The 16,757-nt window shown below is 36.7% G+C and overlaps 1 protein-coding gene across 20 annotated transcripts in view; it reads left to right on the forward strand.

Moving 5' to 3' along the window:
- Window positions 1-16,757, forward strand: part of GTDC1 (glycosyltransferase like domain containing 1) — a 494,398-nt gene that overhangs the window by 87,084 nt on the left and 390,557 nt on the right. The window lies entirely within an intron of this gene.

Genomic DNA, 16,757 nt, shown 5'->3' on the forward strand with positions numbered 1-16,757 from the left:
GTCCAGGTAACATCATCGTGTTCCCTCATCCTTGGTGCAAAATGCTTACTTCTTATTCCGCAGATGACATTTGTACCTATAGAAATTGTGTTTACTTTGAAGCTGGAAGAAAAGTAAAGGGAGCCCAGAAACCAAGTTTTCATGGAGAGCTTTCTCTTTTTCTTCAGAAACAGATGCTTGTTCATGGGGACTTCTGCCTGCATCTCAGGGATAAAATGTGTGTCACATAACTACCTCTTAGTTCAATTCAGTTGCTCAGTTGTGTCCTACTCTTTGAAACCCCATGGACTGTAGCACGCCAGGCTTCCCTGTCCATCACCAACTCCTGGAGCTTAACCACCTCTAGAATGAGATAAAAATCATTTTAGGAGGCGCAGATGAAGAGAACGGACTTGTGGCTACAGTGGAGGAAGGAGAGGATGGGACAAATTGAGAGAGTAGCATTGACATATCTACATTACCATGTGTAAAATAGACAGCTAGTGGGAAGTTGCTGTATAGCATAGGGAGCTCGGCCTGGTGCTCTGTGAAGACCTAGAGGGGTGGGGTGTAGGGGTGGTTGGGAGGGAGGCTTTAGAGGGACAGGATATACTTACAGCTGATTCACGTTGTTATATGGCAGAAACCAACGCACATTGTAAAGCAGGTTATCTTTTAATTGCCTGTGTGTTCAGTTGCTAAGTCATGTCTGACTCTCTGCGACCTCATGGACTATAGCCTGTCAGGCTCCTCTGTCCATGGGATTATCCAAGCAAGAATATTGCAGTGGGTGTCATTTCTTCTTCCAGGGGATCTTCCTGACCCAGGGATCGAACCTGCTTCTCCTGCATTGGGAGTTAGATTCTTTACCACTGAGCCACCTGGAAAATCCACCTATCTTTAATTAAAAACAAATAAATAAAAAAAAAGATCTAAAAGGAGAGGATCACATCAATTCCTGCCATACAGTGGAGTTCAGGAGGCCACTAGGTGCCTTTGTAGAAATACTGTGAAGTTCTTTGTTTAACCCTTCATGGATCACAGCCTTGTGGCAAAGGGGCTCATGTAACTCAATGAAGCTATGAGCCATGCCATGCAAGGCTATCCAAGATGGACGGGTCTTAGTGAAGGGTTCTGACAAAACATGGTCCACTGGAGGAGGAAATGGCAACCCACTCCAGTATTCTTATGTGGGAACACCGTGGACAATATGAACAGGCAAAAAGATATGACACCAGACGATGAAGCCCACCCCCCCCCACCCCCCCCCACCCCCACCCCCCCAGGTCGGAAGGTGTCCAGTATGCTACTGGGGAAGAGTTGAGGGCAGTTACTAATAGCTCCAGAAAGAATGAAGTGACTGGGCCAAAGCAGAAATGATGCTCAGTTGTAGATGTGTCTGGTGGTGAAAGTAAAGTCCAGTGCTTTAAAGAACAATATTGCATGGGAACCTGCAATGTTAGGTCCATGAATCAAGGTAAATTGGAGATGGTCAAGTAGGAGATGGCAAGAGTGAACATCTACATCTTAGGAATCAGTGAACTAAAATGGACTGAAATGGACAAATTTAATTCAGATGCCTACTACTGTGGGCAAGAATTTAAAAAAGATGTTTTAGCTTTTGAGCCTTTATTTTGGAGGAAGGCAAGGAGAAGGAGAATTGGAAAGAGTGTCGGTGACCCATCCTAAAGTTATCTGACATACTTGCTTAGTTCTTTTGTATAGTTAGTTGCTTGGACCTTTGAATTTTCTGAGTACTTGTAGAAAGCAACTTAAGGTTTGTTTCCTTTTGACATTCAGTACGGTGCGTTTTGATATTGTGATGTTAAGTTTCTGTGACTGAGAGCAGGAACTCTAATTAGGACATCTTGTTGTCCCTACCCCTAGCATAGTGCCTAGATAGACCCTCAATAAAACACTTGTTGAATGAATGAATTTTAAGAAATATATTACATTTGTTAATATTGGTATATATCATTTATACATGTAAAGGGCACAGTCATGTTTTTAATTTGTGAGGGGTTGTGGACTAAATTTTATACAGTTGTTCATTATGGCTAAGGGGACATCAGTGTAAAGATGTCAGTTGTTTTGAATAGAAGATACTCAGTTACAAAGCTTATAGAAAAATCCTCAGAATAACTTAGTACCAGTACTTTTGTTGGATCGAGTTATTCCATGGGTAAATAAAAAGATATAATTTCTTTTTAACTCCATGCATGGATCATTGTTTAAACAAGGATATGTTCAGTTTTTGAAGAAATAAGTAATTCTAGTTTATTAAAAAGGCAAATAAGTCATTTGATAATTTACGTTATTGATGTTGGTTTATAGAAAGGAGTTATTAGATCCTTGGAGGCCTTGTGGCTAAGAGCCCACTAAATCAGATTTTATACTAGATGGCATTTTGGGTATATTCTTTCTTTTAATTCTTAAGAGTGATAGTGTCATATGTTTCCAGTCCACATGCAAATGGTTACATACAATAGTAAAACATGTCCAAAAGAGTCCCTACGAAGTCATCTTTGTATCTGCTTGCTTTGCTCTAAACTAAGCAGGCTACCTCTTTCCCCCGCCCCAAGATCTACAGAAGAAAAGGCTCAGAGTGAATCTTGGCAGCATGAACCAGTGCCTCACAATTCTTCCCATGTCTAACCTAAGTCCTTTTTGTTGTACTTTCATTCTGTTTCTTTTACTTTGACCTCAGAGGACAAAGCAGACGACTATCCACTCATCTCCCACACGACATCCCCTAGATAGCACTGTTTTAATAAATTCCTGCCTCTTTATTCATGATGGCAGGGTTGTTGTTACCTTAATTATTAAAACAACCTGTGCATGGATAGAACTTATCTCAGGATAGGGAATGGATTCAAGTATCTGGAACTCAAATTTTCTATCTGAGCAGTTTATAGTCACTGAAAAGAAAGGAAGCCCTTTTAACATTCAGAAGCAGTCCTGGGAGAGAATGCCTACATAATCACAATTTAGGCAAGATCATTTTCTAGATTTGGATTTGAAATTTGGGTATCCATAGTCTTTAGGTCCTTCAGATGCTGTTTTGGTCATACTTCAGGAAGTAATCATTTATAGGCCAACACTTTGAACTTAAAAATACTCCTTGTACACCCATGGCTGATTCATGTGAATGCATGGCAAAAACCACCACAATATTGTAAAGTAATTAGCCTCTAATTAAAATTAAAAAAAATACTCCTTGTAAAAGTTCAGCCCTTTCTCAATATTTTCACCTTCGTATTCTCAGCAATTAATAGAGTTTCTGGGCTGAAGTAGGCGCTTAGTAAGTACTTGTTAAATGAATTGTTTGAGTATTCCTTGGTAATGCTTCCTAATATAGGTAGCTTTACACTTTTCATTTCCCCATTCTTCTTTAATTTTATGCTGCCCAGTAACCACTCATGGTTTATTTTTTGTTGTCTTTATGTTCTCATTCAATGATATTTACAATGATTTAGAGCTTATTTGAATAACTGGACACCTGACTTTATGATGCTGCTGTAATTTTCAATTCAGGAATACCTCTTTTTTCCCCTTCACCTTTTGTGAAGGCTTCTTATAATCTTTTGATGAGAATTTGAAACACATTTATTGAAATGCCTTGTGTGCAAAGTACTTTGCTGGGATTTGCATAGATATAAACATGGATTGTACACAAACTGTTGCCACAGAAACAAAATCTGGTTGGGAAGACACACACATACTCTATAGTGTGAGTAAGATTGTGGTAACTGCTGTTATTAGGGTGCAAGTGAAGTTGGTGTTACTACAAAGGAAGGAGTAATTACTTCTGATGGGATGAATTTGCTCAGGTACTCAGTTGTGTCTGTCTCTTTGTGACCCTATGGATTTTTTGTAGCCTCCCAGGGTCTGCTGTCCATAGGATTTTCCCAGCAAGAATATGGGTAAGCAATTGCCTTAAACCTTCATGGATGAGATGCGGTTTCAATGAAGTCTTGAGCTATATTTATGTAGGAATTTGACAGGTACTAAAGGTGAAAGGATTCCCAAAAGAAGAAACAGCACTAGTTGTGCATGATGGTGGGGATGTATATGGAATGTTTGAAAAATGGCAAGGGAGTCTTGCATTTGAAGTAACAGTGTCTGTGACAGTGATGGGAACTGAGGCTAGAAAGGAATTCAGTGGTAAAGAATCTGCCTGGCAATGCAAGAGACAGAGGAGATGCAGCTTGGATCCCTAGGTCAGGAAGATCCTCTAGAAAAGGAAATGGCAACTCACTCCAGGATTCTTGCCTGGAAAATTCTATGGACAGAGGAGCCTGGCAGGCTGCAGTTCATGAGGTTACAGAGAGTAGGATACGACTTAGCGACTGAGCACGCATGCACGCACACACTTGTTTCCTGTTAAGTAATTTTCTTTCTCAGGTAGGAACATTCATTGGTTTTTGAGTAGAGGATGGATGCTAAAATATCCATAAGTTTCAGAGGAAGAAAAAAGAAGACAGATTAAATGTAGCTGAGTTTGAGGATGATGAACAAGGCTAAGGGCAGAAGGAATTGGGAGAGGAGGGCCTGATACCAGAGGCCTGGGATGAGTCAGCTTAAAGTTCTACAGGTTGTTGATTTGTTCAGAGGTGTTCAGCATTGTCCTGGCTCCCAAAGTGGCTGCTTTCCAGTTTTGAGCCTTCTTTCCACTTAATGTCATTTTGGAAGACTGTGAAACAGTCTTCCTTGTATCTGGGAAACTAAGTATTTTAGTCTGAATTCTTGAAGAAAGCAAAAGGAGAAAAGAGTTGAACAGTTGCTGAATGAACCAAGAGTATCTACACGTTTCTTCAGCTTGTCTTTGTTACTGGGATCTTGACCCACTGTACTTTCTGACCCCTTGGTTCATCTTCTTGAAGTAGTACTTGGTATTGGTCCCTCTTTGAGACCCAGTTCAAATGGTTTATAACATTTTAAGTCTGTATTGTAATTAATATTTGGGTCACTTTAATATCACCAAACACTTAGCATAATTTTTAGAATGTTATCATTCAGTAAGTGCTTGTTGTTGTCACACAGACCTTCCTGCTGTCTTCACATGGTGAGTATATTCCATCTCAGGCTCTAGCTCTGCCTGCTGCTTGGAAGGCTTACCATCCACATCTTCAGAGCCCCTTCCCTCTCTTCTTCTGGTTACTGTTTAGATGTCATCTCACCGTCAGTGAAATGTCCTCTGACAACTCCATATAAAGTCCTACTCTTCCCCAGCCCCTGTGCTCAGCACCTTATTCTCTATTACCTTGTGTAATTTTTCTTTATAGTACTTGCTACCATCTGATATACATTTACTTCATGATTGTCTTTTTATTCCAATTAAGAAGAAATTTCTTATAATAACAGGAACGTTTGTTTTGTTGCCCAGTTTATCCCCAGATACCCAGAGCAGCAATGGGTGTGTGGTAGGCACAATGGATATTTGCTGAATGAATGGTAAAAAACAAACAAACAAAACTAGACTGTAAAGGAAAATAAACATTCATCTGAAGGTTTGTTTATTGGCTTGTGCAAGCAGTGATTTTGTTACAAATTTTATGATATCAAATCATTAACATTGCTCTCAGAAAAATAAAGGCAGATTCTATTTTCTATAGGTTGTGCCTGTGAAATCTAATTATGGATTAGTATTTGTTTTAAAAATATTTGAATGCAAGCATATCCAGTTAGAAAACTCTTTTATTATCCATGCCAGCTTAATTTTTAAGGCAGTGAAATGGAAGACTGTCATTTCAGCAAGTAACTTATTTTCATTTGTGAAAATGGAATATTTTGAATATTCTAATTGATTTTTGAAGATAGTTTTACAAGAAAGTAATCCTTGTGTCTGTACCTTGTACATTTGCCTTTAAAAGAGAAGGGAACTAGAAATAATCATGGAAATTATTTGTTCAGAAAGGTGTGAGCTTATGTGTGACTTTGTATAAATGTCTGGAAGAAAATCACTCAGTCCCAAAGTGAAAGGTCAACCTTGGGATACTAAAAACTTAAAAAAGATCTGATTAAAAAAAAATATATTGCATATGTATATTTAAAGTTTGCAAAGTGATTTAGACTTTTTATCGTGAGCTCAGGCTTCTCTTTTACTGTATTTTACTGTAAGTTCACTTGGACATTTTTCCAGAAATCTGAAGTTTGTAATTTGGCAGTAAAAAAGTTGGGTATCAAATCAATATTATTATATGGCTTTCAGTGTCCTAAGAATTCCCTTTTGGAAACCCATAAAAACTCATTTTTTCTCACCATAAACTTTATCTGTCACTTTTCTATAAGGTCAGAGTATTAATGTTGGAGGTGATCTGCTCTGGGACAGAGAGTCAACAAAGTGGTAATAAAGTTAAAAAATGCCACATGGCACTTTCCTGGGATTAGGATTTATTTTTCATATAAAGTTCGTGCTCATTTTAAAATATGGAAAATTATATATTGATAATTATTTCCTTAATGTCTAAAGGAAAAGACACTAAGTATTTCCTTAGTGTCTCTCTAAAAATAGATGGAATGATAAACTGGCATCCAATTTTTCATTTACATGTTTCGTATTTTTATTAGTGTTTTTATCTTTTCTGGAGACTAATTTTTAATTATTTATATTCTTTTAGTTGTAGATTGTTTTCTTTCTAGATTTGGAGGCTAAGTTTTTCAGTATGGTCTTGTGCTGTGCTTACTAATGTCCAACTCTGCGACCCCAGGGACTGGAACCCACTAGTTTCCTCTGTCCATGAGAATTCTCCAGGCAAGAATACTGGAGTGGGTTGGCATACCCTCTTCAGAGATCTTTCCAACCCAGGGATCAAATCCAGGTCTCCTGCATTGTAGGCAAATTCTTTATCAGCTGAGCTATAAGGGAGGCCCTAGTTTTTCAGTATCAGTTCAGTTCAGTCGCTCAGTCGTGTCTGACTCTTTGCCACCCCATGAATTGCAGCACTCCAGGCCTCCCTGTCCATCACCAACTCCCGGAGTTCACTCAGACTCACGTCCATCGAGTCGGTGATGCCATCCAGCCATCTCATCCTCTGTCGTCCCCTTCTCCTGCCCCCAATGCCTCCAGCATCAGAGTCTTTTCCAATGAGTCAACTCTTCGCATGAGGTGGCCAAAGTACTGGAGTTTCAGCTTTAGCATCATTCCTTCCAAAGAAATCCCAGGGCTGATCTCCTTCAGAATAGACTGGTTGGATCTCCTTGCAGTCCAAGGGACTCTCAAGAGACTTCTCCAACACCACAGTTCAAAGCATCAATTCTTCGGCATTCAGCTTTCTTCACAGTCCAACTCTCACATCCATACATGACCACTGGAAAAACCATAGCCTTGACTAGATGGACCTTTGTTGGCAAAATAATGTATAGATGATTTCAAAAGTTAAATACTATGAAATGGTTATATTGGAAAACAATTCCAGGAATAATACAGTTATTTCTTCTTATTTGAAAATGAAACATGGCATTTCAATTGTAAAAAGTACTAGAACTTGGAAGCTTTATTTAAAAATATTTATTTACTAAGTCTAAGTTACCATTGAGTTCAGTTCAGTTGCTCAGTTATGTCTGACTCTTTGCGATCCCATGGATTGTAGCATGCCAGGCCTCCCCGTCCATCACCAACTCTCACAGTTTACTCAAACTCATGTCCATTGAGTCAGTGAGGCCATCCAACCATCTCTTCCTCTGTAATCCCCTTCTCCTCCCGCCTTCAATCTTTCCCAGCATTAGGGTCTTGTCCAATGAGTCAGTTCTTTGGATCAGGTGGCCAAAGTATTGGAGTTTTAGCTTCATCATCAGTCCTTCCAATGAATATGCAGGACTTATTTCCTTTAGGATGGACTGGCTGGATCCCCTTGCTGTCCAAGGGACTCTCAAGAGTCTTCTCCAACACCACAGTTCAAAAGCATCAATTCTTCAGTGCTCAGCTTTCTTTAGAGTCCAACTCTCATACCCATACATGACTACTGGAAAAACCATAGCCTTGACTAGATGGACCTTTGTTGACAAAGTAATGTCTCTGCGTTTTAATATGCTGTCTAGGTTGGTCATAACTTTTCTTCCAAGGAGCAAGCGTCTTTTAATTTCATGGCTGTAGGCGCAATCTGCAGTGATTTTGAAGCCCCCAAAAATAAAGTCTGTCACTGTTTCCACTGTTTCCCCATCTATTTGCCATGAAGTGATGGGACCAGATGCCATGATCTTCATTTTCTGAATGTTGAGCTTTAAGCCAGCGTTTTCACTCTCCTCTTTCACTTTCATCAAGAGGCTCTTTAGTTCATCTTCACTTTCTGCCATAACGATAGTGTCATCTGCATATCTGAGGTTATTGATATTTCTCCCGGCAGTCTTGATTCCAGCTTGTGCTTCTTCCAGCCCAGCATTTCTCATGATGTACTCAGCATATAAGTTAAATAAGCAGGGTGACAATATACAGCCTTGACGTACTCCTTTCCCTATTTGGAACTGGTCTGTCGTTCCATGTCCAGTTCTAACTGTTGCTTCATGACCTGCATACAGATTTCTCAAGAGGCAGGCCATTGAATTAATGTTTATTTATTTATTTATGTTTAACAGTTTTATTGAGATATAATTCACATGTCATAAAATTCAACTGTATCAGGTTTTCAATCAAATTAATTGAGTATCCATTCTCCTATTGCCTGTATCTAAATATAGGAAATATCTGAGTGGCTATGAGAGGAGACAGTCTTTTAAGATAGTGTCTCTTGTAGTTGGATAGCCAATCAGTCTTTTTCTTTTTTTAAACATGTGTAACACATATGGATGATTATGCAGTACATTTTTCTGCTTTCTTAGTACAGACACTTTGGAAATTGTGTGAAACTAGAAGTTCTTTTCAATTTTATTCACCTTAATTGAATATTTCCTCTCATTTCAAGACCCATACCTAAGTATTTAAGGCTCAAATTAATTTTGACATTTTGCTTGAACTTGATTTAAAACTTTGAGCTCATGCTATACCTACCCATGTTCCTATTCAAAACCATAAGTACAAAATAGTATTTTAGTTCCTAACACACTATCAAAATATACCTCTAGTTTTCCTATATATAGTAAATAAAGATCTTGATCTGTTTACAATTATGTAATAATTCAAGTACATTTTAAATTAATTATTGTATTTCAAGCATTAGATAAGCAGTATTTGCAAAATCAAATTATAGTGTTTGTGACTAACCCTAAATCCATTAGTTTAACCCTTGATGATAGTTTTTAATAAGTTTCTTTATAGAAAAAGTAGTTAAAATAATTTGAAGACCACTTGCAATCTCCTGGAGGGGAGTTCAGAAATTGGTGAGTAGTATGTCATTTCAAACAATTTGGCCTCCTTCCCTAAAGTTAAGAAAAATTTATAGTTTCTTTTAATTACAAGTTGCAACAAATTCAATGAGGATAACTTGAAGAATAAAATGAAGCACAAAGAGAAAAACAAAATCACTCGTAATTCTATCATAAATGATTATTTATGATTTATGTCTACATGTGTGCATGCATGCGTCTTCATGCTCATCTACATCTTTTCATCATATATTTTTGTATATTCATTTCCTGCAGTCATACAATAGTTAAGACATTTTCCCATGCCAATATGCAGTTTTTTGTTTTTTTTTTTAATCACACCACAGAGCATAATCTTAGTTCCTTGACCAGGGATTGAACCTGCACACCTGTGGTGGAAGTATGGGGTCTTAACCACTGGACTGCCAAGAATTCGCAGTAAACAGTTTTTGTTATGATTTTTGATCATTAATCATTTGATCATCAGAGATTTCCCCCCCCCCCGCCTTTTTTTTTTTTTTTTCTATATTTTGATTGCTTTCAATTTTTGGCAAAGACTTTAATTAAAAGATTCTTGACAAGTTGCAGAGTTAATTCTTATAAGAAGTTTTGAATTAAAAGATATGCATAGTTTTAAAGCCTTTTGTATTATGTTCTAATGTGAAAGGATGTTTTAATCCTTCCAAGCAAATTTAGCATTATACATTAGTAGAGTAGGCACCAGCCTTCAGTACCTGAGAAGTGTCCTTTTAATTCACAAACTATCCTGATCTACAGTTGACTCTTGAACCACTCAAATTTGACCTGCGCGGGTCTGCATATACTGAGATGTTTTCAGTAGTAAATACTGCAGTCCTCTGGGTCTGTGGTTGGTTGAATTCACACATTGAGAGGAACCTACTATGAATTATACATGGATTAACCCCCTCTTCCTCTCGTTGTTCACGGGTCAACTGCACTTTGCAGATGGCTGAAATTTCATCATCACCTGTTGCTCCTTTGTCATATATAGGTCCTCCCGGGAGGGGGTAACACATTGTGCCCTGCAGACATTTACTCTAAACAGTTTGAAGGAGTTTATTTGATATTTTAAATTTAGTTCTTGCAAGTAAAGTTTAGAAACAAAGCAGGAAAAGGAACATTGAACAAGAGGGATAATAAACAGAAACAAGGTATTCTTTATGTCATTCAGTTCTACTAAGATCAATTGAAGAACTATTATATGAAATACATAATATTATGTACCTAGTTTTAGGAGTTTAAGTTATAATCTCTCTCTACAGTGATTCAGGCTGTTTGTTGACTTTGAATGCTAATTAATCTAGAGACTTAGAGTCCCAGATAAGGTAGGCATATATGCTGGATAGGGATGCAAGGGAGAATTAATTAACTCTCAGGCTACCTTACTCTTATTTGAATGCACTATTTACAAACCATTAAATTACTAACTTAAGAGATGGTGAGGTTGCAGAATGTGGCTTTGAGTAGTTTGCAAAGAATACTGTGTACTGTAAGGTCTGCCTCATTAGACAAAATATTTGTATCATTGGAATGTCTCCTTGAAAAACCATTTGATAAAGAGATAATAGTGACAAACAAGGCCACTAGATAGATAAAAGGCATAGTGCTTGCTCCAATCAGGGAACTTTGAGCTATGCTTCTTATCTTCTTTAGTGGAAACTTTTGTGTCAGATGATATGGGCCAGCCTGTGCAAAACTATGGAGAATAGCAGACATTCTAGAAATTATCCATCCTTGTTTGCATAATGCCTTTACTTTACTCAACAGACTCATTCCTAAATACCTTCATGATATTAAAATCCCAGTCTATTATTATCAGACTGACTCTTTTTCTTATAATAGTGAGTAGCTAGTGATATGCCCTTTGTAATATTTAAAAATAGTGATACAGCTCTCATTACCGCATCTATTAGCCCCAGATTTACTCAGCCCTGGTCTAAACTGGGTTTCTGGACTTTTAAAAATTTATCAGTAACAATCTCTAAACTCTATCTAGAGATGACTTCATAAATCACCAATATATGTCTTAGACTGTTGGCAAATCACAAGCTGCTTAAGAAATATATGACAACTAGAAAAAAACCTTCTGCAATAAACAAATAGAAGAAAACGTACTTTTAACTAATGCTATTTCTAGTAAACTTCTGTGTTCATGTGGAACTTTGGAGATGAGAGAAGTTAAAATACTAAATATTTCAATTGATACGTCTTTATGATTTTGTTGATTTGGATTTTAAAGGACAGATTCTAATCTTGCCTTTCCCTCATATTTCCTAATACCATTTAAAAAAAGCATGTTACTGCAGGGTACTTTAATTGATACAAAATGAATATTAAAATATTAAAGATATCTAACATCAGTACTAAGGATTTCCATTTCTAGCCCTCTAATCCTCTATGGAAATTTCTCTTTTGTCTCCGAACTGTTTGCCTGATATTCTTTTGCCCCTGGATTTTGTATTTCTTTTAAGTTGATTTCCCTCACTGATAAACAGATTGGATTGTGAGATTATGTCCTTTTTATTTTTCAGTGGAAGTGAGTAAATCCAGAACATTATGCTTGGTGACATTTATTTCAACTCATCAGGGGAATGCCACCCATGTTTGCTTGGGTTGTAGTACTTCAAATAGGACATTGAGAATGTATTTGTGTTAGAGTAACCTTGCTATTTCAGTTTCAGAATTAACTGAAAATGTGACATGTGCCTCCTACTAGAAGAGGGAATGTCTCAACAATTTTTGGCTTAGTTAATACGGAGTAAATTCTTAGAAAATGTTAGCACTGGTGTAGTTAAGAACCAGTCATTTTATTTTAAATTTCTGTGGTGTGTATATTTATAATTACCTTGCACAAACCAGGTCTGAGTTAAAATTTGGCATAGAAGTCAATGTAGAGTAGCAAGATAATGACTCTGTCTAATAAAAAATGTCAGTCTAATGGTTAACCAGTTGAATCTTTCAGGTTATAGACTTGACTGTCCTTGGGTTAAATATTCTTACGGAGTCTAGTCAGCTCAGAGAAGGTAGAGTTGCCCATGATGTGCAACATGACTTCTAAACACCTTACCAGGACTATTGGTAGAACTGTTTTCCTTAGAAAGTGTATCATTTTGAATATGATAAAATGCTACCTCTTATATTTAGATGATGATAGAATGTGTGCATTAAGTTACGTTTGTGAGAGTAAATAGTAATTAGTGGTAGTAAAGGGTGAGTATTTGCGACCTTGAATGAAATAGGAAGAAATTATCAATGCCATTTTTACAGGGTTTTATGGTTTATTGACTCAACCACATTTGTTGAACAACTTCTGTTTGCTACTTGCTGAGGGTCTAGTGGTAAGCAAGTAGACCTGTTCAGTATCCTCATGGAACTTAATATCCAGGGGAGGAAATGGGTCCTATATAATCACTCATGTAAATGTGGTCTACAGGGAATAAGCACTGAGAAGTACTACAGATTGTTTTATCAAGGGCACTTGGACTTTGTTTAATGGTGACTGTAGCAGCTTATGAAATAATTTCCTACATAGCCCTATGCCTGACTTCTCCCCTCCCACTTCACACTCCATTCTTGTTACATCAATCTTGGATATTGTCCTTCATCCATCTTGTTATCCTATCAAAAAGTTGCCAGTCTAGAGCTGGTGGGTGATGGATAAAAGTTGTGAGGTAAAGGGAGAGGATTGATTATGCTGGACTCAGGAAGAAATCACAGAAGTTTGAGATTTGTGATCCTAACTATTTGATGTTCAGTTCTGTGTGACTTACATCACCAGTGTCCTAGGTTTACAGACTAATGGGAGTTATCATTACATATGTTTGTTGTTGTTTAGTCACTAAGTCGTGTCTGACTTTTTTGCAGCCCCATGACTGTAGCCTACCAGGCTCCTCATGGGATTTCCCAGGCAAGAATACTGGAGTGAGTTGCCATTTCCTCCTCCAGAACATCTTCGTGATCTAAGGATCGAACCTGTGTTTCCTGCACTTGGCCGGCAGATTCTTTACTGAGCCCCTGAGAGAGCCCCAATATTAGCCATATTATACAATAAATGCATTTATCATCGAATAGTGACATTTACATCCCATGAACATATACATTTATACTGCAGTATATTATTTACATAATAATAATATTGTTATTTAATGCAAAAACTACCAAGATTAGAAAATGGAGGCATCTTTTACTTAGGTTATATCATATGCCTGGAGTGAAGCTCAATGGGAAAATATGTGAATATGGGGTTAGAAGCTCTGAGTTTAAACCCTTGCTCTATCACATTAAAAATTTTTGTAATTAAACATTAAAATTTTAAATTTTTAAATTCTATTTTATTATTATTTTTTATTGGACTATAGTTGCTTTACAATATTATGTTAGTGTGTGCTGTAGAGCAAAGTGAATCAGCTATATGTATACATGTATCCCCTCTTTTTTGGATTTCCTTCGCATTTAGGTCACCACAGAGCACTGAGAGTTCCTTGTGCTATGCAGTAGGTTCTCATTAGTTATCTACTTTATAGATAGTAGTGTATATATGTCAATCCCAGTATTCTAATCCATCCTACTCCCGCTTCCTCCCTTAGTGTCCATATGTTTGTTCTCTACATCTGTGTCTCTATTTCTGCCTTCTGAATAAGTTCATCTGTACCATTTTTCTGGATTCCACATATGTGTGATATTTGTTTTTTCTGTCACTTATTCTTTGATTCCAATAGTCTCTATTTCTTCTTCTGTAAAAGAGAAGTGGTGGAACAGTGGCAGCAGCCTTCCTTCCACCTATGATTTTGCAATTCACGCTGGCTTCTGCACATAGGTGTCCATATCTGAATGGGTCATATAGCCCCATTTTCTCCCACTGAGCTGATTTGCAGCCTGTTTCAGGAAGGTGGAAGGCTTGGAGAATTGCCATCTTGAGAAAGCAAATGCATTATTCATCTTGTCAAACTTTTATAAAATGCATAATTGTTGGCAGAAAGTATTTTAAAATGCCTTTTTTTCTTCCCCATTAAATAAAAGCCTAATTACTAAATGTGGAATGGGACCTCCAGATTGATGATGAGGGAATTGGTTTCTCATCCTACTTCCATGTCTAGTATTAAACTAGGATGACAAGAGATCAAACAGAATAAAAAACTGTAGGTGATTTTCAAAATTCATGGATCTCACAGATATTCTCTTAGGCCTTGAAACTTGCTTTGGCCTAGAATTCAGTTGCTTATGGTATTTCTCCCTCTTCTTTAATCACAGTTACTTCTGTTGTATTAGTAGGTTAGGATAAACACGTATCTACACGAAAATAATTTATTCATTTCAGTAAATTCTGATTTCTGTGAACAGCAAGAAAAAAGAATAAATATAAAATGTATTCAGTTGTACTAGCTATTTGATTTAGTCTAGGCTTCAGGAATAATGGAAATCATTAGTAACAGGTATAGCGCTGCTTCCTGACACTGATTTGCTCAGGACTGGTGTTAAGGTGAAAGCAATGTTACTTCTTTAAAGGCAGAATCAACTTCCCATTTCCTCCTAATCTTCAGTTCACCTTTACAAAAAGCTTAGTGACATTCACTCTGTAGCAGATCCTGGGATAGCCCTTTGAGAAAACAATGACATGTTCCCTTATCTTCCAAATTTTTTACAGCCCCATAGGAAGCAGAATGCAGAAATAGAGTGAAAAAAGTCTTATGATACCGTACAGAGTAGAAAACAAGTCATGTTTATGAAATGTTCAGGGAAAGACTTCATAGAGTTGGTGATTGATGTGCAGAAATTGTAAGAAAATTTCATCAGATGAACTTGAAGAAAAGACTGATAGAAAAGAGATAAAGATGTAATGTCACAGAAATATAAAATAGCTACATGAGTGTGAGTGCTTGATATTGCTCCGATGACATTGGGGAAGTAGAGGAAGAGGATTGAAGTGGGAGAAGGGGAAGCAAGGCTGCAGTGAAAAGAAAGGAACAGGCCTGAAAAGGAAGGTCATAACTGCCATGTCTAGTGCCTTGGGTTTTGTCCTTAGGTGATGGAGATATGGAAGGTATGTGAGCTTGTCACTTCATGATCAGATTTGCATTTTGGATGACTATTTGTGGCTGGATTATGGACAGTGGTGTGTTGGGAACCAGATTGTGTGGTGGCATGGAGACCCAGTTAAAAGGGTAATGCAATAGTTCAAATGAGTGATGACATAATTTTCTGGTATAAAATATTCTATTGATTCATAAATTTGCTGCCACATTTTAAAATGTCAGCAAATTGAAAAAATCTTAGTATTCAGTAGAACTAATTCATTGCTGGTTTTATAGTTTAAAGTTATTCATGAAATTGATAGCAATGAAAAATTGAAAGAAGGTTAGTATTTTGTCAGTAGAATTAAACCAGTATACTCACAAAAATTTTCAAAGTTATAATTTTGCTATATAATGTTGAATATAACTTTAAAAAATGTAAGGTAATGAACTTGTAATAGATATACATATACATACACACACACATATATATATATATATATATATATATACACATACACACACACATGCACATCTAGTTGTTAGTGGAAATTACATATGTGTGAAAATAAGTGAATAATAAATCATAATGTTGGTATGGGTAGGTATTTTTTGAATTTGCATTTGATACTGATAGTTATACCCAAGATTTTGTGTTAATTCAAGTCATGGCATAAGTAATGGATATTTTTGAGCAGAAAGTTATATCCCAAATCTAGAAAGAATGAAAATATTTGTCATGGAAAATTAAATAGCCATATATGCATATAAGATTATAATTTTAAAAGAGCATGTGTTAAAAGATCATTGCAAATCATATATTTGGAACAGCATGCTTGAAAATAGCTTTAGATTGTCTCACAAATGGTGTAGCATATAAATCTTACCAAATTTTGCTTTGGGTGCATAAATCCTCACTTAGTTACCACAACAAGAAACAAAAGTCAGAGTTGATGGAATTAGAATATCCGTAGCCTTATGCGGGAATAGAATTTTCTGCCACATCTTTTTCAGTATGAATTTAAGACTTAGAAAAAAAAATGTTGCTTTTTAAATACACCGTTGTATACAAGTTATTATAAATATTAGGCTGTATGCCCCATGATCAAATAATGAAATAATGATAAGTTTCTGTTGTACATTATTTTCAGTTCAAACTAATGCTCAGGATCGGATTTCATGCCTTACTGTTAGTCAGACTTTTCTTTATTTATGTATAATATTATCAGTGCCTATAATTTTAGGATTGTGAGTTTTTTGCACTACATTTGATATCTGATTATTTATCAGTCTTCAGAGATTACATTGAGGCTTTAGAGGTTAGAATGTATTTGCTATGAATGACTTTTATGAAATTTTAAAAAATAACCTTTTCATAGGATCCGTTTATCCTTGTCTCTCTGCCCCCGCCCCCCCCCCCCAATGTGATAATAGAATGTTTTATAA

Source organism: Bos indicus, chromosome 2 (genome assembly GCF_029378745.1).
Source record: "Bos indicus isolate NIAB-ARS_2022 breed Sahiwal x Tharparkar chromosome 2, NIAB-ARS_B.indTharparkar_mat_pri_1.0, whole genome shotgun sequence".
In the NCBI taxonomy this organism is placed as follows: domain Eukaryota; kingdom Metazoa; phylum Chordata; class Mammalia; order Artiodactyla; family Bovidae; genus Bos; species Bos indicus.